The sequence below is a fragment of the Pogoniulus pusillus genome, chromosome 16, assembly GCF_015220805.1.
Source record: "Pogoniulus pusillus isolate bPogPus1 chromosome 16, bPogPus1.pri, whole genome shotgun sequence".
NCBI classification, from domain to species: Eukaryota; Metazoa; Chordata; class Aves; order Piciformes; family Lybiidae; genus Pogoniulus; species Pogoniulus pusillus.
The window spans coordinates 20,390,926-20,416,873 of NC_087279.1; the positions used below are offsets into that span (position 1 = coordinate 20,390,926).

The 25,948-nt window shown below is 45.9% G+C and overlaps 1 protein-coding gene and 1 long non-coding RNA gene across 5 annotated transcripts in view; one reads left to right on the forward strand and one right to left on the reverse strand.

Moving 5' to 3' along the window:
- CFAP20DC (CFAP20 domain containing) overlaps window positions 1-759 on the reverse strand; it is a 91,036-nt gene extending 90,277 nt beyond the window's left edge. For all 3 annotated transcript variants that reach the window (XM_064156958.1, XM_064156955.1, XM_064156959.1), the window contains exon 1: window positions 731-759. The gene's annotated coding sequence lies outside the window, so the exon portion shown is untranslated. The remainder of the gene's footprint in view (window positions 1-730) is intronic.
- Window positions 760-12,554: 11,795 nt separating this feature from the next.
- LOC135182238 (uncharacterized) lies at window positions 12,555-25,665 on the forward strand. Of its 2 annotated transcripts, XR_010305116.1 has the most exons (4): window positions 12,555-12,618; window positions 22,193-22,305; window positions 24,977-25,318; window positions 25,427-25,665. It is a non-coding gene; the product is annotated as an uncharacterized LOC135182238 (long non-coding RNA). The 2 variants fall into 2 exon arrangements; XR_010305115.1 differs by lacking the exon at window positions 25,427-25,665 and having other exon boundaries at window positions 24,977-25,398.
- The last annotated feature ends 283 nt before the right edge of the window (window positions 25,666-25,948 follow it).

Genomic DNA, 25,948 nt, shown 5'->3' on the forward strand with positions numbered 1-25,948 from the left:
GTATGTACTGCATATCAATGCCTCTGTTGTGGTAACTCTCCAGTTCAGAAAGGCTATGAAGCCCTTTACTCAAATGAATGAATCCCCACTTTCAAGCCTGACACAAAGTTGAGAGCTGAATCAATAGGACTCCTGCTTTAAATCTTAGGAACCTAGTAGAAAAATTAAATTCTCCAGCCCACTGAGCCATGTAGGAAGGATCAGTCCAACCAAACTGGGTCACCTGGAAGTAGTAGATACAGCTGGGAGTCAAACAAAGGGGAGGAGATGAGGATTTACAGGAAACAGAGACGAATCAGTTCACCATTTCCCAGGACAGGGTGGGCTTTTATTTTCCATCACTTCCTGATCAGTAAAATGCCAAGATTTGCCCACAGCTTCACCAAGCTTTTATTTTCCTTAAATTATTTTTTTTAACACAACAAAATCTGCAAAAATTACACATCAGCCCAGTCAAGGACAAGCAAAGCTGAAGTCCTAAAGAAAAGGAGGTTCCTGGAGCATATTACAGTCCCGTGTAGCACTGAAAAAACCTGGTTGTTGCAAACATTTTCTCACCATCCTAGGACAATATTACTTATTGTAGTTACCACTCCCTTTACCCAGCACCCGTGAGCAATGTCAGAGCAATCATGAGGCTGAGCCCTACCTAGCCGGGGGGCCACACCAGGCCCCCCGGCCTTTGAATCCCCTCCACCATTCACCCAGTGATGCACCACAGAGCACTCACCAGTGATGATCCAAGGAGGATCCTTCTGCCCAACTGGGCAAGCTTGGGGCTTGTCAGTCCTGGGGCCACTTATAAAGGGGAGTGGGTGGGTGGGAGGCTAAGTGATGACACCTGGGGTGGGAGGAGACTCCAATAGAATCCAGATTGAAAAGGGCAGTGGGTAGGGAAGGCAAAGTGGTGACACCTGGGGTGGGAGGAGACTCCAATAGAATCCAGATTGAAAAGGGGAGTGGGTAGGGAGGGCAAAGTGGTGACACCTGGGGTGGGAGGAGACTCCAACAGAACCCAGGTGTTATGAGTGTGGGGGGAAAAAAAGGGGGAAATGCATTGTGCAGGAGAGAAAGAGTATGAAGTTGTACCAGAGGAGGTCTAGGCTGGATGTTAGGAGGAAGTTGTTGGCAGAGAGAGTGATTTGCATCGGAATGGGCTGCCCAGGGAGGTGGTGGAGTCACCATCCCTGGAGGTGTTCAGGCAAAGCCTGGATGAGGCAGTTAGTGCCATGGTCTGGTTGATTGGCAAGGGCTGGATGATCTTGGAGGTCTCTTCCAACCTGCTTGATTCTATGATTCTGTGATCCCATGAAACTGCCACAGCCCTCATGAGATACATTGTCCAGTCCCTAAATAGGAAAAAAAATGCAGTCTCTCCAACTATTGTTGTGCTACCTTTGGCTTATGTAGAAGCTTGAGATACAGGTCAGAGTGGTCTTAGATATGGAGCATCTCTTAAGCTCAGGGGGCTGTGCCACAGAGGAGAATCATTTGAGATGCCAATCATTGTATATAGTAATACTACATTTCATCATCCCTTCCTTGCTCTACATTTCCAATGTCTTCCCAAGTAAATCCATCCCAAGGAAATAACTGTATGTAGGACAAATCAGACTGGCACAGTTCAGGAGAGAGCTGTGCACAGGAGTCCTGCACACCAGGGGCATTATGCTGATGTGAAAGCCTGTATTTATTGGCTCAGTTCTTCATGAATGTTATTATGAACCTGGGAAAAGAGATCACATTTTCACTTTCTCACTTCCCTGACTGAACTTCTGCTTTATTTTTCTTTTTTTGGAGCATGCTGCTAAAGATGTAATTTTCTGACTACAACAGGGTATGCTGCACCTGTATTTGATGCAAATCTAAAGACAGGGGAGATGGGGAGGTTCTCATCCCCTGGGTAGCTGCTGGGATAAATAGGGTTAGTCAGGTCCAAGTGATGATGGAATTTGGTTTATCTCAGCAGTGACAAAGATTGGCACTGCTGTCACATTTGCCACTAATAGAGGTTTGGATTATGAGCAATGAATGCAAACTGGGCTGAATAAAAAATAGAGCACCTGGCATTTTTGCAAACCATCTTTCTGCAACTTGTCTTTTTGGCCACTCTTCAGCGCTGATTTGATGGAATACATTGAGGATAAATCCATGGAGACCTCTTTGATAAGATAACTCATTTTCTATATAACAAAATGCAATTGGACTCCTCTATCTGGACTGTAGTTGTCTATGTGATTTGGCAGCTCTTAGGGAAATTAGAGATAAAGCTCATCAGAAAGAAAGTTGGAGAGTGAATCAAGAGTGATGGAAAGGTCTGAGAACGACAGGAAACCCTGGAAAGTTTTAGCTGGAGGTGGAGGTTACAGAACTTACTAATTGGTGTATTTGTTACTCTCATTGCACCTAAAAGGAGCTGTGTACTCATACAATATGCAGGTGACAGAAAGCTGAGCAGCAGCAGCCTGTTGGGTTGTAAGAAATGGATGAACTTAGGGCCTGGAGGAGTCCAACTCAGCTGAAATTCATTGCTATCTAGTGCGAGGTCATGCATTTGGAGACTAATAAGTTGCAAGCTCATGTGTGGAAAATGACTGAGGAAGCAAAAGAAGTGCTAAAGAGCAATGTTGGCAAAAGGACAAAGCAGTATAAAGCAATCATGAATACAATTAAATTTGGAAACTAGAAGGACATTTTTAGTTACCAATGAACTAACATTCTGGAACAGCTTTTCTGGGAGGCATGGGGGGGCAAAAGTACATCTAATGTCTTTTAAGGCAAAGCTATGTGGAGGGGTTATTATGACATGCTGCCTTGAATGAGTGGCCAACTAGTTCCCATTCTGTCTTCTTTTTTCCTTAGACTGAATTGATGTTCAATTTCTTGCATATTTGTCCTTCATTTCTTAGGGTTAAGACTTCCAGACCTGACCAGAACCTGGTCTTGTATTGATATTAAAAAATAGGACTGTTTAAAACTAGATATAAACCTTTCTATTAAAGACACCAAAGACACCTAATAAATTATTTTGACCTAAAGGTGTCAAGTCCTGCTTGTTCCTCAAACCTTACATGTAGCATCTACTGCTAATTCTATATTTAATAGAAGTAAAAACAACAACAGCTTTATTTGCAAAGACAGCCTGCCATGAGCAGGAGGAGGAGTTGGATACTTGAGGGTAATTGATTGATATATTCACAGTGTTTCTTGCACTGTGTGCCACCACTACACAATGAGAATGCAGGAACAAAATGATGCTTCACATCTGCAAGGCCAGCATGCCAGTCAGCATGGAGATCACAGCAAGGAGAAGAGGGCAAACCAGTGCAAAATGCTTCTTTGCTCTTGTACCCCTTGTAGTAAAACATGATTCTACTGTGTCCTGTTCTGGGCTCCTCAGTTCAAGAAAGATGTTGAGGTGCTGGAAGGTGTCCACAGGAGGGCGCCAAAGCTGGTGAGGGGCCTGGAGCACAGCCCTGTGAGGAGAGGCAGAGGGAGCTTGGGGTGTGCAGCCTGCAGAAGAGGAGGCTCAGGGCAGACCTCATTGCTGTCTGAAGGGAGGCTGTAGCCAGGTGGGGTTGGGCTCTTCTGCCAGGCAACCAGCAACAGAACAAGGGGACACAGTCACAAGTTGTGTCAGGGGAGGTCTAGGCTGGATGTTAGGAGTGTGAAGTTGTGTCAGAGAGAGTGATTGGCATTGGAATGGGCTGCCCAGGGAGGTGGTGGAGTCATCATCCCTGGAGGTGGTCGAGAAAAGCCTGGCTGAGGCACTTAGTGCCATGGTCTGGTTGACTTTCTAGGGCTGGGTGCTAGGTTGGACTGGATGATCTTGGAGGTCTCTTCCAGCCTGCTTGATTCTATGATTCTATGTTTCAGTCCCATGCAAAGAGGCAGACACTCATTTGTGGCCACGTGTGGAGGTGACATAAAGGCTGCCTTTTGTGCCACAAGTAGCCCAAAGCCATCCAGCTTCTGTGGCAGTTGCTGGTGAAAGCTCACCTCCCATGGTTTGTCTGTAGAGGCTGTGCTGGCAGCTTGGGACTGCAGTGCATTCATGGTGCACTGGAAAAGTCCTGTTTCCTGAGGTGATGGAAAATCTCTAAGGGAGGGCTTCCTGCCAGGGAGTAGCTAAGAGGCTTTAGGGCTGCTTGGAGTTATTAGACTGGTGAATGACAGCTGGCGTGCAAAGTAGGATCAGGCTCAATGGGTGTGAGAAGAGTTTTTCTGGGTATAGCCTTAGGTGGTTGAGAGGAGAATGAGGCCTCTGTCTCCTGTGGTTTCTGTGCAAGATGCTGCAAATCATGTCAGCATTTCCCCCTAAGATGAGTAGCAATGCTTGGGGGGAACACTCTGAGGGTCAGTCAAAGTCAATTGCCTTTCAGGCCATAATTTGAATGGCTATGTGGGGCCTTTGACACTGAGCTGAAATGTGACAGAGATTGTAAAGAGCTACAAAAGCAAGGGACATTTTGCACTGGCTGTTCCTGCTTCTCCTGCTGTGATCTCTAAACACTGGCACCTCAGTGCCACTGACATTTTTCCTTTCTCATTTTCAGTCTGTGGCTGCAGTGTCCTCTCCATCAGACAGTGAGCACCTGTTATGGCCCCTCTCAAATCCACTCAGTTCCTGCCCCAGGTAGATATATTGCAGATTCTGGCTTGGTTTGGATATTTTTTGATTTTATATACATATATATGTGTGTGTGTGTGGTTTAAAACATTATATCCAGGATATCTAACTTTGCATTGTTTAAATTACTGACAATTAAGCTGCTCCACAAATTTTATGCTCATGTTTCCTGCTTCTGTGATGTGTGTCATATGTTCCATGGCTTCAGTCATCCTCACACCAAGACTGTGCAAAGCAGTCCTTCAGACTGAGTTTTAAGCCATGGTGTTCCATGTCGTGACTGTGCCACTCTGGCTTTGATTGATCCTGGATCTTTTCCAGGTCCAGGCCTGATGAGACTGCTCCTGAGGAGCTAAAAGGGCCTGCAGGACAAGACCTGTTCTCTTTTGGAGTTGATTCCAAAGCCCAGCTCCAGTTTTGCTTCCACCTTCCTAGCTCCTAGAGCTGTGAGTGATCATTCAGTCCCATTGTCAGAATGAAGCACTTGCCGTAAGAATCAAGACCTTGGGGAGACCTGTGGTGGATTGGGAGTGAGTTCCCTGTCCCCCCACTCTTATGAAATCCCCCAGACTAGACTCAGCCAGATGGAAGTTAAGGAATGAAGCTTTGTATCCACAGCTTAGCACAATATCCAAGCAGATATTTAAAGCAGTTACAGCTATATACAGAAATTTACAAGTTAAAAGTAACACAGAACACAACAGCCCTCCAAGAAACCTGGGTCCCCAGGAGGGGCTCCCAACCACCCTTCCACCTTCTTTCTACCCCTCCACCTTATCCCAGAGTTTGCCTTATGTGCAAGGTGACTTTGGAGGATCAGCCAGTGGGGATAGAAAGCAGAAGGATTAGTTACACAGAATCAACCCAGGGCACCAACTGTGACAGAGACACACACACTGACAGTCTCCCTCCTGCTCTGTCTTATCTATGATTTGCATTCTTTTATATATCTCAGCAAGCCTATGAGTGAAGTAGACATCACCATTGTTTCCTTTTCACAGCCTCATTGTTCCCATTAAAATATTCCAGTTGGCCTCAAACTAGCACAAGACCTTAAGAAAAGCATGGGGATTAAGACAGTTATACAAGTCATAGAATCATAGAAACATAGAACCAAGCAGGTGGGAAGAGACCTCCAAGATCATCCAGTCCAAGTGAATCATTAGGAGCAGGGAGGTCATTCTGCCCCTGTACTCTGCACTGCTTAGACCACACCTTGAGTACTGTGTTCAGTTCTGGGCCCCCCAGTTTAGGAGGGACATTGAGATGCTTGAGCGTGTCCAGAGAAGGGCGACGAGGCTGGGGAGAGGCCTTGAGCACAGCCCTACAAGGAGAGGCTGAGGGAGCTGGGATTGGTTAGCCTGGAGAAGAGGAGGCTCAGGGGAGACCTCATTGCTGTCTACAACTACCTGAGGGGAGGTTGTGGCCAGGAGGAGGTTGCTCTCTTCTCTCAGGTGGCCAGCACCAGAACGAGAGGACACAGCCTCAGGCTGCACCAGGGGAGATTTAGGCTTGAGGTGAGGAGAAAGTTCTTCCCTGAGAGAGTCATTGGACACTGGAATGGGCTGCCCGGGGAGGTGGTGGAGTCGCCGTCCCTGGGGCTGTTCAAGGCAGGATTGGACATGGCACTTGGTGCCATGGTCTGGCCTTGAGCTCTGTGGTAAAGGGTTGGACTTGATGATCTGTGAGGTCTCTTCCAACCCTGATGATACTGTGGTACTGTGATTAGAAAAACTTGGATGGAGTTACACAAATCATAGAAACATAAAATCAAGCAGGTTGGAAGAGACCTCCAAGCTCATCCAGTCCAAATGGATCATTAGAGAAACTTGGATGGAATGGGGCAAATGACTTACATGTTGAGTTGAGTGTTTTGCCATAAGAAATATTTGAGTATATAGGAAAGAGTTTTTCACAGAGAGAGTGGTCAGGTGCTGGAATGAGCTGTCCAGGGAGGTGGTGGAGTCACCCACCCTGGATGTGTTTAAGGGTGTTTGGGATGTGGTGCTTAGGGCTATGGTTTAAAGTGAATCTTGTAGAGTAGGGCTCTAGGTTGGACTTGGTGATCCTGAGGGGCTTTGCCCACCTGGAATTTTCTGTGATTCTGTGATACAAGATGAAGTCTGTGAAACTCAGTAACAAAACATTATAATACTGAGTAATCTTAACCAGCAAGTGGACATTAGCAAAGATCTTTTGGGTTTTTTTGGTCCCTTTGTTTAAAAGAGAATTCCTTAGAATCAGCAGACACTAAGATATTTAATCAAGGTTATTATGGATTCATTGAATTGTCAGAATTGGAAGGGATCCCAAGGATCATCTAGTTCCAACTCCCCTGCTGTTGGCAGGGACACCTCACACTAGATCAGTTTGCTCAGAGCCCAGTCCAGCCTGGCCTTAAAAACTTCCAGGGATGGGGCTTCTTCCAAGCCTTAAAAACTTCCAGGGATGAGGCTTTTCTGTTTAAAACTTCTTTCTTTAGTTTTTTAACTTAGAAATCTTCACAATGCATAATTAAATATTCCTGGGACAGAACCATAATTAAAATAATTTGCAGCCAGGAAGAAAGGGACCTGGGGGTGCTGGTAGATAGTAGCCATGGGATAGTAGACATGAGCCAGCAGTGTGCCCAGGTGGCCAAGAGAGCCAATGCCATCCTGGCCTGGCTCAGGAACAGTGTGGCCAGCAGGACAAGGGAGGTTATTCTGCCCCTGTATTCAGCACTGCTCAGGCCACACCTTGAGTGCTGTGTCCAGTTCTGGGCTCCTCAAGTCAAGAGAGATGTTGAGATACTGGAACGTGAGAGAAGGGCAACAAAGCTGATGAGGGGCCTGGAGCACAGTCCAGTGAGGAGAGGCTGAGGGAGCTGGAGATGTGCAGCCTGCAGAAGAAGAGGCTGAGAGGTGACCTCATTGCTGTCTACAACTACCTGAAGGGAGGCTGTAGCCAGGTGGGGTTGACAAGGGGACACAGTGTGAAGTTGTGCTGCAGGAGGTCTAGGCTGGATGTTAGGAGGGAGTTGTTGGCAGAGAGAGTGATTGGCATTGGAATGGGCTGCCCAGGGAGGTGGTGGAGTTGCCATCCCTGTTCAAGCAAAGCCTGGCTGAGGCACTTAGTGCCATGGTCTGGTTGACTGGCTAGGGCTGGGGGATAGGTTGGACTGGATGATCTTGGATGTCTCTTCCAAGCTGGTTGATTCTATGATTCTATAACAGCTAATTGGATGAAAATTCCTACAGGGAGGTGCTGTAAATGCATGGGGCTGATTCAGATACTGTTGTATCCTGCTCTGGCAGGAGGGTTGGACTGGATGATCTTCTGAGGTCACTTCCAGCCCCAGACATTCTATGATTGAATGTTTGGTGTGTGGTAGCTATGCCACTCAAATTTCTATCTAACAGTTGCCCATAACACAGTAATCCTCATCCTATGTGACACCAAGGAAGGCACACTTCAGCAGGCTTAGGAGAGAAGCTAAGGATCTAAACTGGCAGCAAACACAAAGTGCTCCCCCCCCTTCAACCTTTGAAATTGTCAGTGGAGGTGAAGGCTGGAAAATCGGAGAAAAAAAGAGTGCAGTGCTGATATTGCTGCTCCTGCTGCTGCTTTGTAGCTGGATGTCCAGCAGCTCACTCTTCTTCCACCCCTGCAATCTGCCCTTGATGACCCTATCTATAATCCATAACCTACCTAAAGTGCAGGAGGAGGATCCTTTGCCCTTTGCATTTTGGTCCACAAGAAAGAAGGACTTCAAGTAAATGTGGATTTGAGAGTCTGGCTATATTTGGTCTCACCAGCTCCTGATTTGCTCACTGCAGATTTCCCACACCCTGCTCTTACCACTTAAAAGCTACATCATTCTTTCAGTATATGCCTCTACCTTTTCTCAAGAGACAGTGCCATAATAATAGTCACATTCTAGAGCTGATTGTTTTGTAGAGCCTGTAACAGCTCATAGAATCAACCAGGTTGGAAGAGACCTCCAAGCTCATCCAGTCCAACCTATCCCCCAGCCCTATCCAGTCAACCAGACCATGGCACTAAGAGCCTCATCCAGGCTTTGCTTGAACACCTCCAGGGACGGCAACTCCACCACCTCCCTGGGCAGCCCATTCCAATGCCAATCACTCTCTCTGCCAACAATTTCCTCCTAACATCCAGCCTAGACCTCCCCTAGCACAACTTCACACTGTCCCCCCTTCTTCTGTTGCTGGTTGCCTGGCAGAAGAGCCCAACCCCACCTGGCTACAACCTCCCTTCAGGTAGTTGTAGACAGCAATGAGCTCTGCCCTGAGCCTCCTATTCTCTAGGCTGCACACCCCCAGCTCCCTCAGCCTCTCCTCAGGGTTTGTGTTCCAGGCCCCTCAACAGCCTTGTTGCCCTTCTCTGGACACATTCCAACACCTCAGCATCTCTCTTGACTTGTATAACTCCATCCGAGTTTCTCTAATGATTCATTTGGACTGGATGATCTTGGAGGTGTCTTCCAACCTGCTTGATTCTATGTTTCTATGAAAGGACTTGTTGCATTTCATGAAAGGAGTCATGTAATTGGAGAATAAACCTTATGAGGAGTCACTGAGGGAGCTGGGGATGGTTAGTTTGGAAAAGAAAAGGCTGTGGGGAGCCTTCATCACAGCCTACATCTACTTGAAAGGATGTTGTGGAGAGGTTGGTGCTGATCTCTTCTCACAGGTAAATAGTAATAGAACAAGAGAGAATGGCCTTAAGCTGAGACTGGGGAGGTTTAGACTGGACAATAGGTAAAAAAACGTGCTCAGGCATTGGAATGAGCTGCCCAAGGAGGTGGTGGAGTCACCAACCCTGGATGTGTTTAGAAGTTGTTTGGATGTGGTGCTTGGGGATATGGTTTAAGGGTGAACTTTGCAGAGTAGGGATATCAGTTGGACTTGGTGATCCTGAGGGTCTTTTCCAACCTGAGTATTTCTGTGATTCTGTAATTGGACTGCAGGTATGACTACTCATCCAGTAGCTTCCCCAGTGTTCTGCATCTTTTAATCCTAGAGATTTAGGTTTCCACTTTTAGGCTGATCTGCTCTCCAGTGTAATAAGTACCACTGCACTGCAACTGTTTAGCTGGTACAGCTAATCAGCTATTAACAAGATTGATTTGAAGTTCTTTAGCTAAGTTAAAGGTTTGAGTTTGATTTATATTAATATTGAGGACACAGAATTCCCAATGTGTGCATGCTGAACAGCTCCCAGAAGTCTATGAATCCCCACTTTAATAGAAACTATTAAAATATATATCTCAGTGCAAATTGAAAGTATCCAGGCATTCAGAATGGACATGGGTTTTGCTGTTTTCATCTGCCATAGTCAATATTCCAGTTAGGGATGAGAACAGTAGCCATACTTTGATCTAAGTGATCAGTGACCCTCTATCAATATCCTGTACAGCATTCCTGAAGTGGACAATTTGCAGCCATACTTTGCTCTAAGGGATCAGTGACCCTCTCTGAATATCCAGTACAGGATTCCTGAAGTGGACAATTTTGGTCTAAGGGATCAGTGACTTTCTATCAATATCCAGTACAGGACTCCTGAAGTGGACAATTTGCAGCCATACTTTGCTCTAAGGGACCAGTGACCCTCTCTGAATATCCAGTGCAGGATTTCTGAAGTGGACAATTTGCAGCCATACTTTGATCTAAGTGATCAGTGACCCTCTCTGAATATCCAGTGCAGGATTCCTGAAGTGGACAACTTGCAGCCTTACTTTGATCTGAGTGATCAGTGACCCTCTCTGAATATTCAGTGCAGGATTCCTGAAGTGGACAACTTGCAGCCATACTTTGATCTAAGTAATCAGTGACCCTCTCTGATTATCCAGTGCAGGATGTCTGAAGTGGACAACTTGCAGCCATACTTTGATCTAAGTGATCAGTTACTTTCTATCAATATCCAGTGCAGGATTCCTGAAGTGCAATGATGCAGATAAAAGACAGATTTTCAGGTTTCTTTTCAACTGGTGACTGGGACAGTTTGGGTTGATTTGTCAAAGAGAGTTCACGTTGGTGGCCAAAAAGCATTTGAGAACAGGTAAACGAATCTCTGTCCTTGCTGACTGTGGTAGCTCCCTGTGGAAAGCATCGACCATACCTTTGCTGTGCCTGTCAATGTGTGCTTTTTAAATGGCAGGTTAAGCCCATTAGACCTCTATACTTTGTCTAACTTAAGCAGCAAATTTCATTATCAAGTACACATTGCAGTAACACCTCTCAGAAGCCCTTACCTCCCTGTCTCTTGTTGACACTTTTAAGACCTTTCAGTAAGTCTGAGTTGTTTCAGGGAAATGGAATTTAGTTAATGGGACTGTTAGAGAAGCATAGAGATGGAGAGGTCTGTGTGTGAATCTGTTCTTTCTTACTTTTCCTTCAAAAATAATTAATCTGTCAGGTGAATGTTTTCTACTCATTTAATCTAACACTACTGTGCTAGTTTGAGCCTAGCTGGGATATTTTGGTGAGAAGAATTAGATTACAGGCTGTGAAAAGGAAACAATGGTGGTGTCTGCTGCACTCATAGGCTTGTTGAGATAGATTAAAACAAGAACATAAATATAGATGAGTTGAGTTGCTCTCTGTCTCTGGGGCTGCATGAACCTCTCTCTCTAACCTGCTGTCTGTGTGGCTAATTCTTCTGCTTCCTAACCCCTCTGGATGACCTTCCAAACTCACCTTGAGCATAAGGCAAAGTTTGGGGTAAGGTGGAGGGGTGGGGAGAAGCCTGGATGTGAGGAGGAAGTTCTTCACAGAGAGAGTAATTTGCCATTGGAATGGGCTGCCCAGGGAGGTGGTGGAGGCACCATCCCTGGGGGTGTTCAAGCAAAGCCTGGCTGAGGCACTTAGTGCCATGGTCTGGTTGATTAGCTAGGGCTGGGTGCTAGGTTGGACTGGATGATCATAGAATCATAGAACAATTTGAGTTGGAAGGGACCTCCAAAGGTCATCTAGTCCAACTCCCCTGCAGTCAGCAAGGACATCCTGCACTAATTCAGTTTGCCCAGAGCCCTGATGAGCCTGACCTTGACTATCTCCAACGATGGGGCCTCAACTATCTCCTTGGGCAACCTGTTCCAGTGCTCCACTACCTCCACGGTAAAGATCTTTCTCCTAATATCCAACCTAAATCTCTTCTCTAGTTTAAAACCACTGCCCTTCATCCTGCCACTTCAGGCCTTTGTAAACAGTCCCTCTTCAACCTTCTTGTTGGCCACCTTTAGGTACTGGAAGGTTACTATTAGGTCTCTGGGGAGTCTTCTCACCTCCAAGCTGAAATCAGAGCATGTTTCTGGTTTCCTGGTAGACATCTCTGCATAACTTGCAAACTGTTGTTCATGAGGAAATGTTACTAAATCTTACTGCTGACTTCTATTCAGTAATGATTTGTATATAATTTTGTTACATACTTCAACTTGATCTCCAAAAACACCAAGCAAAACTATTTATCCAGTTTGTAAAAAAAAAAAACTAAGCTGAGCTGACAAATGTGAGAAAGGCAAAGAAAGACAAGGGACAGAGAACTGCCCAGACTCACAGCTCGCTTGCTGTGCAATTTAACATTCAAGATGACTGCAAATAGACCATTCCATCTTCCTGCTCTCATCTCCATCCTTTTCCTCTCCATTTCCTTCCCTTCTCCACCATATCCACCTCTTTCTCTCCTGCACAATGCATTTCCCCCTTTTTTTCCCCCAAACTCATAACACCTGGGTTCTGTTGGAGTCTCCTCCCACCCCAGGTGTCACCACTTTGCCCTCCCTACCCACTCCCCTTTTCAATCTGGGTCTTGTTGGAGTCTCCTCCCACCCCAGGTGTCACCACTTAGCCTCCCACCCACCCACTCCCCTTTATAAATCTGTGAGGTCTCTTCCAACCTTGGTGATACTGTGATAAGTGGCCCCAGGACAGACAAGCCTCAAGCTTGCCCATTTGGGCAGAAGGATCCTCCTTGGATCATCACTGGTGAGTGCTCTGTGGTGCATCACTGGGTGAATGGTGGAGGGGATTCAAAGGCCGGGGGGCCTGGTGTGCCCCCCGGCTAGGTAGGGCTCAGCCTCATGATTGCTCTGACATTGCTCACGGGTGCTGGGTAAAGGGAGTGGTAACTACAATAAGTAATATTGTCCTAGGATGGTGAGAAAATGTTTGCAACAACCAAGTTTTTTCAGTGCTACATGGGACTGTAATATGCTCCAGGAACTTCATTTTCTTTAGGACCGCAGTTTTCTATCCTGTCAGTAAAAACAGCATTAAAGGTAGACTGCAACCAAAAGCAGCCCCACAGTAATCAGAAGGAATAAAGGCTCTGTTTATCCTGTCTCAGCACAAAAGAACAGAGGAAATGTCAGAATAGAAGAGAACATTTTGTGCCTTCACAACCAATAATTTGCCTCCTAATACTTCATGAAATTGGAGAAGAAATATTCTGGCATTCACCATCATACTGTGTGATGGAGACATGAAGAAATCTCTCATCTATCTTGGAGGTCTCTTCCAACCTGGTTGATTCTATGATTCTCTTAGCTCTGTTTTGCTTAGTTGCATTTCCCAGCAGAAAACTGAGGCATACAGGGCATGTGTTCTTTTTTTTCTTTCTTCTCACAGCTAAGGATTTAATTTCTCACAGAAAAATACTTCAGTTAGTCTCAAACCAGACCAATGGGAGATGCTCAACTCCCCTTATTATCCTCATGGCTCTAAACTGAACACTCTCCAGCAGGTCCTTGTCTCTTCTGAACTGGAGAGCCCAAAATTTGACACAGATGTGGTCTCACTAGGGGCAGAGTAGAGGGGAAGAAGAACCCCCCTAGACCTAATCATGCTTCTTAATCTCCAGAGGCTGAGGGAGCTGGGGTTGTTTAGCCTAGAGAAGAGGAGGCTCAGGGCAGAGCTCATTGCTGTCTACAACTACCTGAAGGGAGGCTGTAGCCAGGTGGGGTTGGGCTCTTCTCCCAGGCAACCAGCAACAGAACAAGGGGACACAGTGTGAAGTTGTGCTGGGGTCTAGGCTGGATGTTAGGAGGAAGTTGTTGGCAGAGAAAGTGATTTGCATTGGAATGGGCTGCCCAGGGAGGTGGTGGAGCCACTGTCCCTTGAGGTCTTCAAGAAAAGACTGGATGAGGCACTTGGTGCCATGATCTGGTTGACTGGCTAGGGCTGGGTGCTAGGTTGGCCTGGATGACCTTGGAGGTCTCTTCCAACCTGCTTGATTCTATGATTCACTTCAATGATTATGAAAAAGTGTTTTGATCATTTTCAAGATAACTAGCACAGCAGAAAACATCTCACCTGCTCCCTGTGACAAGCCAGGGTAAAAAAGGATGTATCATTTAGACCCTGTGCTGTTGGTATCATGTTATAAGGCAGAGCTGGATCGAAGTGACCTAAATGTTATCATGAACATTAAGATTTGCTTTTGAGCTGACATAAATTTGTTTAATCTATCAGATTAACAGAATGTTCAGCTGGTGGAGAGCTGGTCCTTGGTGCTTGCCAGACAGCAATCCTCTTTTCTACCATTCCCATATGCAGACCTAAACATCTGCCTGATTCTATGATTCAAAAGCTCTAAGAGAAAAGACTAACTCCACGTCTTAAAAGGATGCTGCAGTTTCTGCAGAAGGCTGTTCCAAGTATGTAAGAATTTTCTTGGCCCTGTTAGTTTTGGTGTGACAGTAATGTGTTTTTCCACACCAGTAAATCTGTCCCTACAGGTTTCTGGAATCACTGGTGATGATTTTATAGTTAGGGTCTGCACTTGAGTTTAAATTAAGTACCCAGCCTTTACCTCATCCAGAAAATGCAGTAAATCTTGGACTGTGTTAATTTATCTGGAAACCTACTAAAAGTGATCCATTATTATTTTAGGAATTGTCATTAAATGAAAATGGATTCTGAATAAAATTTAGTGCCCAGAATAGAACAAAACTTTAAACTTCTCAAGCTGCCTACACTTAGTGAATTCCTGCTTCTTGAATCCATGGAATTTTTGTTTAGACTAAGGTATGATTTCCCACATTGTTTCCTGTGCCTGTTGAATTGAAAGTGGTTGGTGATGTTATTTTGTGCTATAAAGAAGCTTCATTTTTCCTCATGGTTGATGGTGTGCTGCTCTTGCTGGTATTGAGGTAGGAGGTGGCTCTCAGCTGGTCTTTTGGAGAAAGAATGATCTGTATGATGAGTGCTCATTGGAAGGAGAGGTGAAGAAGGCATTGTTGTCCCTTAAAACAGCATCTTAATTGATGAGCTGGACCAGGGGATTGAATCCAGCATCAGTAAGTTTGCAGATGACACCAAGCTAGGAGCAGGTGTGCAGCTGTTGCAGGGTAGGAGAGCCCTGAAGAGGGACCTTGCCAGGCTGGATGGGTGGGCAGAGGCCAATGGGATGAGATTCTACACTTTGGCCACAGCAACCCCAAGCAGGGCTGCAGGCTGGGGACAGAGAGCAGCCAGGCAGAATGGGAGCTGGGGGTGCTAGTAGCTGAAGATGAGGCATCAGGGTGTCCAGGAGAGCCAATGGCAGCCTGGCCTGGATCAGGAACAGTGTGGCCAGCAGTGTCCTGCTGAGCTGGGGGCATTGGATTCATGCAGCTGTCATTTGTCAGCCTACAATGTGAGCGATGCTTTGCCCACCACCCGAGGCACTGGACTTTCTCAGGCCTTAGAGTCATAGAATCAGCCAGGGTTGAAAGGGACCACAAGGATCATCCACTTCCAACCCTTCTGCTATGGGCAGGGACACTCTACCCTAGATCAGGCTGGCTGCAGCCTCATCTTGCCTGGCCTTAAACACCTCCAGGGACAGGCCCTCCGCTGCTTCCCTGGGCAACCCAGTCCAGGCTCTCACCACTCTCATGCTCAACAACTTCCTCCTCACCTCCACTCTGCTCCATTCCCCCCAGTCCTGTCACTCCCTGAGAGTCTAAAAAGTCCCTCCCCAGCTTTTTTGCAGGCCCCCTTCAGATACTGGCAGGCCACAGGAAGGTCACCTGGGAGCCTCCTCTTCTCCAGCCTGCACAGCCCCAACTCTTTCAGTCTGTGCTCACAGCAGAGCTGCTGCAGCCCTCTGAGCATCAAGCCTTATTTTCTGTGAATATCTTGGGCCTCCAGTGAGATTTCCAGGACAATCCTTCACCTATGCATCACCCAGGAATCAGTTTTCTTAAGCAGCTTTCTGCTAACTGCTGCCACGACCTGACTCCAGTGAAATTAATTCTATTAGCCCTTTCTAACTGAACCCAACAAAAACCCTCCTCGTCCCAGCATGGACTCATGGATCATTTTAATACACACATTTATGCTGGTATAATTAGTATTATTAATATAAATTAAATGAGAACCCTACCATTTATTTTACATGGACCAGGGAGGGAATAATTAAAGCCTGTGAGCATTAAAAGTGTACAAATGATCTTTTAATGTTAAATCTGGGTCATAGGTGTTTTAAAAGTATATGACCAGATCTTTTAATGTTAAATTTGGGTCATAGGTGTTTTAAAAGTATATGACCAGAGCTATAAAAAAATAATACATTAAAAAAAGTACTTTTTGTTTCATTTCACAGGAGCAATGCTTTATTTTTACATGCCTACACATTGCATGTTATACCACGTTGTTAAATTCCCCTCCAGTGAAAATCAAAGTCCTTAACAACAGGCATCATTTTAATGCCTCCACTCAGCCACTGCTTGTTCTGAATAGAGCCCACTGTACCTTTTTGCTGCTGTGACAGAGACCTTCAGCAGATCACTACATTTCTGTGTCACTACAAACATCAAAGTGTGATATGAAGCAGCTGTTCTGTGCTGTATTTGATATCATAGTATTATAGAATTAAGCAGGTTGGATGAGACCTCCAAGATCATCCAGTCCAACCTAGCACCCAGCCCTAGCCAGTCAACCAGACCATGGCACTGAGTGCCTCATCCAGTCCATTCTTGAACACTTCCAGGGACAGCGACTCCACCACCTCCCTGGGCATCCCATTCCAATGCCAATCACTCTCTCTGCCAACAACTTCCTCCTAACATCCAGCCTAGACCTCCCCTGGCACAACTTCACACTCTGTCCCCTTGTTCTGTTGCTGGTTGCCTGGCAGAAGAGCCCAACCCCACCTGGCTACAACCTCCCTTGTGGAACCTTTTCCAACCTGTCTTCTCTGGAGTAGATGTCTGCCAGTTTTCCAGTGCCTCCACATCACATGTCTACAAAAGACAAATTATTTTTGTTTCTTTTCTTTCTCCTTGTTTTTCATAGAATCGTATCTATTGATGTCACATTGCCTACTACAAAGTCCCTGCAAGCAAGCACATAAACTTATAAAGGGCATGTCACACTCATTTCAGTAGCTTTGGGGTTGTTCAAAGAATCATAGAATCCACCAGGTTGGAAGAGACCTCCAAGATCATCCAGTCCAACCTAGCACCCAGCCCTATCCAGTCAGCCAGACCATGGCACTAAGTGCCTCAGCCAGGCTTCTCTTGAACACTTCCAGGGATGGCAAGAGAGTGATTTGCCATTGGAATGGGCTGCTCAGGGAGGTGGTGGAGTCACCAAGGGAGTGATTTGCCATTGGAATGGGCTGCTCAGGGAGGTGGTGGAGTCACCAAGAGAGTGATTTGCCATTGGAATGGGCTGCTCAGGGAGGTGATGGGGTCACCAAGAGAGTGATTTGCCATTGGAATGGGCTGCCCAGGGAGGTGGTGGAGTAACCATCCCTGGAGGTGTTCAAGAAAAGCCTGGATGAGGCACTTAGTGCCATGGTCTGGTTGATTGGCCAAGGCTGGGTGCTAGGTTGGACTGGATGAGCTTGGAGGTCTCTTCCATCATGATTGATTCTATGAGTGTGAGAGATGTAAAACCCAAGCCCTATGCTGGTACCCACGTCACAAAGAAGTACTGAAGCATCAGTGACACAGCAGATGTGCATTTCTGTCCACTTATGCTGTCAGGTATCTATGACATCCTTTGTTGTTGTCAAAATTGAAGCCACAATGCTAAAAAAAAAGATATTTCACATTCAAATTCTGGATGCCAATTCTCTGATCCAGTGTAGTGAATGTGAGGTGAAGATCAATAAGAGTTTGGCTTTTGCTTACTATTGCTTTTATAGGAGAAAATGATTTATTTAGATGCCATAAGCTCAAATTCTGCACCCACAGATGATTTACCCATGTCTTTAGAGATGAAAAATGTAACCAAACTTCATGCCCTCTTTGCTCTACTAAAAACTGCTGAAATAAAATTAGAAAATAGCCCTCATCACCATCAGAGAAATAATTAATAACTGATCCAATTAAAATGTTGTTCTCCAGGTTGATATTAATCCACCAGAGTCGTACACTTTCACTTAAATTTGGGAGTTGTGCCAGTGCTGAACTTTCACATAGTTTGTTGCTCATCACTGCTGTGGTTTTCATGCTCTTTTATTAATTGAATTGCTAAATGCAGTGGTGTTAATTCCTCCTGACACCTGTTCTGCAGGAGCTGAAATTAAAGTGAATGCCAGAGAAGAGGTGGTAGCAAGCTTAATTCTTATTCAAGTGCTTGCCATAGAAATAGGGATGTAATACGAGGGTATGGAGCTGAAACTAGAGGATGGTAACACAAGATGACATTGTTAGCTGTTGTGGGGAAGCAGACAGCTCTGGCCAAAGCCTCACAAGACAAGCATAAAATGAGGGTCCTACCCAGTGTGCAGGGAGCCCACCTGCCACCCAGAGACCTCAGGGCTCTGCCAGCACGCAGCTGCTACCACTCCCAAGCAGTTTAAAACCTCTACTGCACTGACACTGCTTTCCTCTTGTCAAGGTGCAGAGAACAGAGATTAACAACATCTCTGTCCAGGGGAGCAAGATCTGTTCTTGTGGATTTCTGCGTTGTGAAATTAAGGTGCAAACGAGACCAGAGATCACCACGAAACTATTTATTAGAGATAAGGTTGGACAAAACAGAGGGAGGGAGGGGGAAGGGGGAGGGAGAGAGATAAAGAGAATGACGGAGAAGAAGCAGGGAAGGAAAAGAGCTGGGATCATATTACCCTCAGTCGCAAATTGGGGGGAGAGAGAGAGAGAGAGACAGGTGCGTGGCCCAGGGATGCTCTTCTGTGGAGTTGGTCAGGGTTCTTCTGCTGGTGGTGCAGCTCTGGTGGTGGTCTGGTAGAAGTGCCACTGGTGGTGTGCTGGGAGTGCCACTGGTGGTGTGCTGGGAGTGCCACTGGTGGTGTGCTGGGAGTGCCCCCCTTTGGCAGGCATTGCTCCTGCCTTTTATACAGTTGTCTGCTCGGTGTCCAGCTGCAGCTCCTCAGGAAATCTTTCTGTGTGTCCTGATGCATCCACAGGGATCTGGAACCACAGGGGGGAGGGCTTCTGCCCCCTCCCTGGCTGTACCTGTCCATACCCTGGATACACATCAGCCTTTTCTCTTCGGGGTAGCTGAGATAAGATGTAGGCATCCTGGGCATTCCAGCCAGGCTGAGCTCCAGCAGATTCAAAGGCATTATCTGTTGATTTGCATCCCTGAGCTTTAGGTCAAGCAAATAGTCTGAGTCCTGGAAGTAATCTTTGTTGATTAAGGAGAGACAATGCAATCTTTATCCTTGTTGATGAATGAGAGAGAAGATTTAAATCTCACACCTCTAGTCATTGTTTTGTGGTTACAATGCAAAGTCAAAAATCTTCCTCTACTGCCTCTGCTTTTGTAGCTGGGGTGATCTTTGAGGGAACTTTTAATGCTTTTTGGTAGCTGTAATCAGGTGATCACAAAATCACAGAACGTCAGGGCTGGAAGGGACCTTGAAAGCTCATCCAATCCAATTCCCCTGCCAGGGCAGAATCACCTAGAGCAGATCTCACAGGAACACATCCAGAGGAGTCTTGACTATCTCCAGAGAGGTTACAGCAGGATGGGCTACACCAAATTAAAAGTTCTAGTACTGCTTGTTTCCCTCATAATAATTTGTGTGCTTATGAATGCCAACGAGTTTATGCTAATACACCTGCTTGGAGATATTGCAGTGTGTAGCACCTGGGATCCCCTGAACTCAAAGTGCTTTACAAAGGAGACTGAATGTTTTCTTTCACAGTTTGCTGATGGGCCAAGCAGGGCAAGGGAAGTTCAGATCAGGTGTTGTAAGACTATGGGGCTTCTTATAAAACACTTTCAAAACAGTTTGCTCTGCTTGTTATAAGCATCAGGAGGGTGACAGAAGACTGGAACAGGCTGCCCAGGGGGGTTGTGGAGTCTTCTTCTCTGGAGAGATTCAAAACCTGCCTGGGTGCATTCCTGTGTGATCTGCTCTAGGTGATCCTGCTCTGCAGGGGGGTTGGACTGGATGAGCTTTTGAGGTCCTTTCCAGCTCCTGACATTCTGTGATGTGATATCTCCCATGAGTACAAAGTCTTTCTTATACCCCAAGTAGTACATACTACTACCTTGTAGAAGGACATGGAACTGTTTGAGCCAGTCCAGAGGAGGCCACCAAGATGCTCAGAGGGCTGAAGCAGCTCTGCTATGAGGACAGGCTACAAGAGTTGGGACTCTGCAGCCTGGAGAAGAGAAGGATTCGAGGAGACCTTATAGTGGCCTTCCAGTATCTGAAGGGGGCCTATAGGGAGGCTGGGGAGGGACTATTGACAAGGTCTTGCAATGACAGGACAAGGGGTAGTGGGTTTAAGCTGGCAGAGAGCAGATTCAAACTAGATGTTAGGAAGAAGTTCTTTGCAGTGAGGGTGGTGAGACACTGGCACAGGTTGCCCAGGGAGGCTGTGGCTGCTCCCTCCCTGGAGGTGTTCAAGGCCAGGTTGGATGAGGCCTTGAGTGACCTGTTCTAGTGGGAGGTGTCCCTGCCTATGGTTGGGTTGGAACTGGATGATCTTTGAGGTGCCTTCTGACCTAAAGCATTCCATGATTCTATGAGTCAGCAGCCCTTATGTGCCTCTGTGGTGTATTTGCAGTCCTGCTTTACTCACTGTGAGCTGCACCTGCGTAGAGCAGCAGCAGCAGAAGGGTTTCTCTACTTGCAGTGAAAGCAACAGCTTGTTTTGTAGCATAAATAAGGATTGTACTGTTTCATTACCTGCACATCATGGTTCAGAGCTTGTAATGTCATCCATATGGGCATTTGCTTAGTTATAAATTAGAATCATGGCCTTCAGCTATGTTAGCAGAGGGAACATCCTGTATATCTTTGTTTAGAAGGTGCAGCTTCCATTGCATTTAATGGCTTTCCCCTGCAGCTTTGCTTAAAGGTGTGTGTGATAAAGGAGCAAATATTATGCTAAACAAGAGCAGCTAATGAATGAAGGCAAAGCCTATTACAAACTCTGCTCTAAGTAGGCAGCTACTAAGTTGTGATGGTTACTAATCAAGGCTATTTCTGTGCGTAGCAATGCAGTCTGTAAATCAGATATGCTTACCCCAAGCCTGCTTCTGCCACTTTATTTATGAGTCTGTTCTAATTTCAAGTGGTCATGGATGGTAATAAATACTTCAGCAGCCTGTCCCTGTTTCTTTATGCCAGCACAAGAATGAAGTCAGAAAGGAAATCAAGTGTGGAAAGGGAGAGGTGGCTCTAGGCCATATTTGCACTGCTTTGCATTGCGATAGCTCAATACTTAGAGACTTGCAATGAGCCAGATGGATTCCAAGACACTCCAGCTTGCATTCAGGGTTCCTGGCATTTCCATGAGGTTTTCCAGTGGTAAAAAAAATAAAGTGGTGCACCTCAGGCTTTTCCTTCATGTGCCTAGCAAGCCCTTCACCATTGCCCTGTGCTAGAACCTGAAAGGGAGCTAGTAAAAGGGCAGGCAGTAGACCTGATATTTCCTTTGCTAGCCAAAAGAAGGTTTTTGCAATGAAAATGTGTTGCAGACACCCCTGAGTTACCACAGCAGTTAACTTCCAGAACTAAAAAGTGTATAATTTTGCTAGCACAGAGCTATACCTGGAGCAAGAACATGCTGTGAAGTTGCTGAGGGGTAAGGATGCTGGGCAAAATAGTCTGGGAATGATAATGACAAGTCAATTCCTAAGAAGTTAGTCCTACCACCCAAATTCCCACTATCTTCAAGTGCTCACTTTGCTCACAGCAGGAATATTTTATGACCTGTTTGACAAAGATCAACAAATTCAAGCATACTTCTGCTGCTCAGAGTTAACTTGCTCATATTCTCTCTTCCACCCACCATAAACCTATTTAAACCTTCAGAGCTCCTATGTGTAAGAGCTCTCTCAATGCAATAGGAAAAGCCTGCACTCCATTTATTCCAATGTGTAGCTGGGACTAGTGAATATTGATTGGTAGGTCAGGGGTTTTGAGAACAGAAACTTGCCCTTTTAATAGGCATCTATTAATACAGTTCAATTCTCCAGCTCTCACAAAAGGAAAATGCTTACAAAGCATATACAAGTGAACCAAACAGGAGTTAACATTTCTCTTTCCCAACCAATGTACCATTAATAAATCTCTCATTTTTCTGACAGAGCTACACAAACCTTGACTGTTTTCATTATTAACTTAATTGCTTTTCACTTACAGGTACATGGCCTTTCCCTGCTGAAGGCTAATGCACATTTCCTTGACGGGTAGAATAACCAGAAAGATTTGAAAAATGATGGAATATCCAATGCAAAGTGAAATGTGAAACCAAGGTAACAGAGGAGAAGGGTAAGCCTTGAAAGATCCAGAATGCTGGTTCAGTGTCCTTCAGGCCAGGCTGAGCTGCAAATGTGTACAGAGCCTAGCACAGCACAGCTCTGTTTGAACATAGCTTAGAAATATAGCTGTGGAATCAGTGTTTAATAGTGATAGGCAATAATCAAACAGCAGGTGACTCACTTTTAAGTATTCTTGTTTCCTTTCAGGCATTTTCTTATTGGACAAAACCTTACTTAGAATCACAGAATCAAACAGCTTGGAAAAGACCTCCAAGATCATCCAGTCCAACCTAGCACCCAGCCCTAGCCATTTAACCAGACCATGGCACTAAGTGCCTCATCCAGGCTTTGCTTGAAGACCTCCAGGGATGGTGACTCCACCACCTCCCTGGGCAGCCCATTCCAATGCCAATCACTCTCTCTGCCAACAACTTCCTCCTAACATCCAGCCTAGACCTCCCCTGGCACAACTGGAGTCTGGTTGTTTCTATGATTCTAATAAAGATGCACTGCACAGTTGTTGTGAAGGCTTATCAAACAGAAACATGCCGAGTGAGAGGAGAACATATGAGGGTTTTTTAACTAGTTTATTGCACTGTATCCACACATAATACTACACTCCTAGAACTGTAATCAAAGGGATATCCTTAACAATGCTGGGGCTGTTAGTAAGCTTTCCCAAAGCATTTCTCCACTGAACAAGCTAATTATTTGAAGCATTCTGGTTTTGTTGCTCTGTCTTTTAATTTACACCTGTTTTTCCCCTTCTATCCAAAGACATCCCACTGGAATGGGCTGCCCAGGGAGGTGGTGGAGGCACCGTCCCTTGAGGTGCTCAAGCAAAGCCTGCATGAGGCACTTGGTGCCATGATCTAGTTGACTAGATAGGGCTGGGTGCTAGGTTTGACTGGATGATCTTGGAGGTCTCTTCCAACCTGGTTGATTCTATGACATGTCCTTTCTCTTCAGACACCCTACTTTTTTCCTCATATTGCCACTTCATTGCTACCTGTTGGCAGTGAATGCCTTGAGAGGGTTAGTTAGTAAGTAGCACTTGCACATGCCTGTCTCTTGTGTGCATTTGCTGCATGCACTTCAGCAAACATGCTTCCTCTTTCTGTGCAAAATGTGCTCTATGAGAGAGGCAGTAAGGCATTCACATCTGGAGAGTGTGCTTGACCTAGCAGCTGTTCTTCATTATTAGTGCTTTTGTGAGCATAGAATCTGCACATTGCAAGAAGCCATCACTTAATCTTACCACTGTATTCAGAACATTCCTTGAATATTTCTTGAGCTGGAGTAGAATTTACTCAGCTTTTAAATTTGGCTCTAAGACAACATCAGAACTTAAAATATGGTAGGCAAAACAGTTTTGTACATCTTCAGTCTAGTGGAAAACTTGATCTGGATGCAGTAGACTTTGAGAATTGGCACAGTGATTCAAAACTCTCGCAAGAAAAATGAGCAGTCAAGCAGGCAGATGTTTAGGTCTGCATATGGGAGTGGTAGAAAAGAGGATTGCTGTCTGGCAAGCACCAAGCACCAGCTCTCCACCAGCTGAACATTGTGTTAATCTGATAGATTAAACAAATTTATGTCAGCTCAAAAGCAAATCTTAATATTCATGATAACGTTTAGGTCACTTCGATCCAGCTCTGCCTTATAACATGATACCAACAGCACAGGGTCTAAATGATACATCCTTTTTTACCCTGGCTTGTCACAGGGAGCAGGTGAGATGTTTTCTGCTGTGCTAGTTATCATGAAAATGATCAAAACACTTTTTCATAATCATTGAAGTGAATCATAGAATCAAGCAGGTTGGAAGAGACCTCCAAGAACGTCCAGCCCAACCTAGCACCCAGCCCTAGACAATCAACCAGACCATGGCACTAAGTGCCTCATGCAGGCTTTGCTTGAACACCTCCAGGGACAGTGACTCCACCACCTCCCTGGGCAGCCCATTCCAATGCCAATCACTCTCTCTGCCAACAACTTCCTCCTAACATCCAGCCTAGACCTCCCCTGCCACAACTTCACACTGTGTCCCCTTGTTCTGTTGCTGGTTGCCTGGGCGAAAAGATCAATCCCACCTGGCTACAGCCTCCCTTCAGGTAGTTGCAGACAGCAATGAGGTCTGCCCTGAGCCTCCTCTTCTGCAGGCTGCACACCCCCAGCTCCCTCAGCCTCTCCTCACAGGGCTGTGCTCCAGGCCCCTCACCAGCTTTGTCGCCCTCCTGTGGACACCTTCCAGCACCTCAACATCTCTCTTGAATTGAGGGGCCCAGAACTGGATGCAGTACTCACGGTGTGGCCTGACCAGTGCTGAGCAGTGGGGCAGAATAACCTCCCATGTCCTACTGGCCACACTGCTCCTGAGCCAGGCCAGGATGCCATTGGCTCTCCTGCCCACCTGGGCACACTGCTGGCTCATCTTCAGCTACTCTCTACCAGCACTTCCAGGTTCCTCTCTGCCTGGCTGCTCTCCAGCCACTCTGTGTGCAGCCTGTAGCACTGTTTGGCGTTGTTGTGTCCAAAGTGTAGACCCCTGCACTTGGCCTTGTCAAATCTCACCCCATTTTAGAATTTCAGAAGAAGTAAAACTTGAATTCTTCTTTGTTTGCTGAGCCACAAAATCTGTGTAACATGTTTTGTGTTTCCTTAGAACTGCCACGTAGTCCAGAACTTTCCTCTTTGGCAGATAGAAGGACAACTGATTGAGGAGAAGAATACTGGCTACTGAAATCCAGTGGTGACATTACTCTTGGTGAGGTTTTGCTTCTTCCACCCCTAGATGATTTATCTGCCTTTGAAATAAACTGGAATGATCCCTGCATCCTAAAGCTGACAACAGCAACAACAACAAAAGGGTTGGTCTGATCATCTAGGCAGGTCCTAGCAGCTCACAGTCTGTGTTTCAAGAGATGATGTCATTTACCATCTTGCATTGATGCTATTGTATTGTTGCATTGGCTGCAACTGGTGGCTCAACCAAGCCTTCTCAAAAGTGAGTCTAACACATTCCTGCTGGTGGTTATGCTTTTGCTAAACAAGTACTGAAAGTGCTGGGCCCTTATGCCTTGGCAATCTGTGATCAGTGCATTTTTCTCCCTAGTTATGATCTGCATTCTCCTATTCTGTCTTGGTCCATAAACCCCCTTGAGCCCATCATAAACCAAGCACATATGGTACTTGTCAGCATTTGCCTGCCATTCCTCAGCCTTGGCTTTCCACCACTGACCCTTCATCTGACATAACCGATCTGGACATCCCAGTGCATCTTCCTGGAAGCCAGCTTCTACATAATAGAATCTGGGCAAGCCAGCACAATCTGACAAGAGCCCTGAGCAGAAGCTGAATTGCGGTGTGACAGCCATTCATCCTTCTGATGGTTTGGGTGTTACCCTTCCCCTCCCTCCCCCCCACTTTAGAAATCACCCAGACTAGACTCAGCCAGTTGGAAACTGAGTGAAGCTTTGTATTTACAGCTTAGCTCAATAGACAAGCACATAGTTACAGTATGTACAGCTATATCAGAAATAGACAGGGCAAAAGGGAATGCAGAAACACAACAGCCCTCCCAGAAAACTGAGTCCCTAAGAGGGGCTCCCAACTGCCCTTCCACCTTCTCCCACAC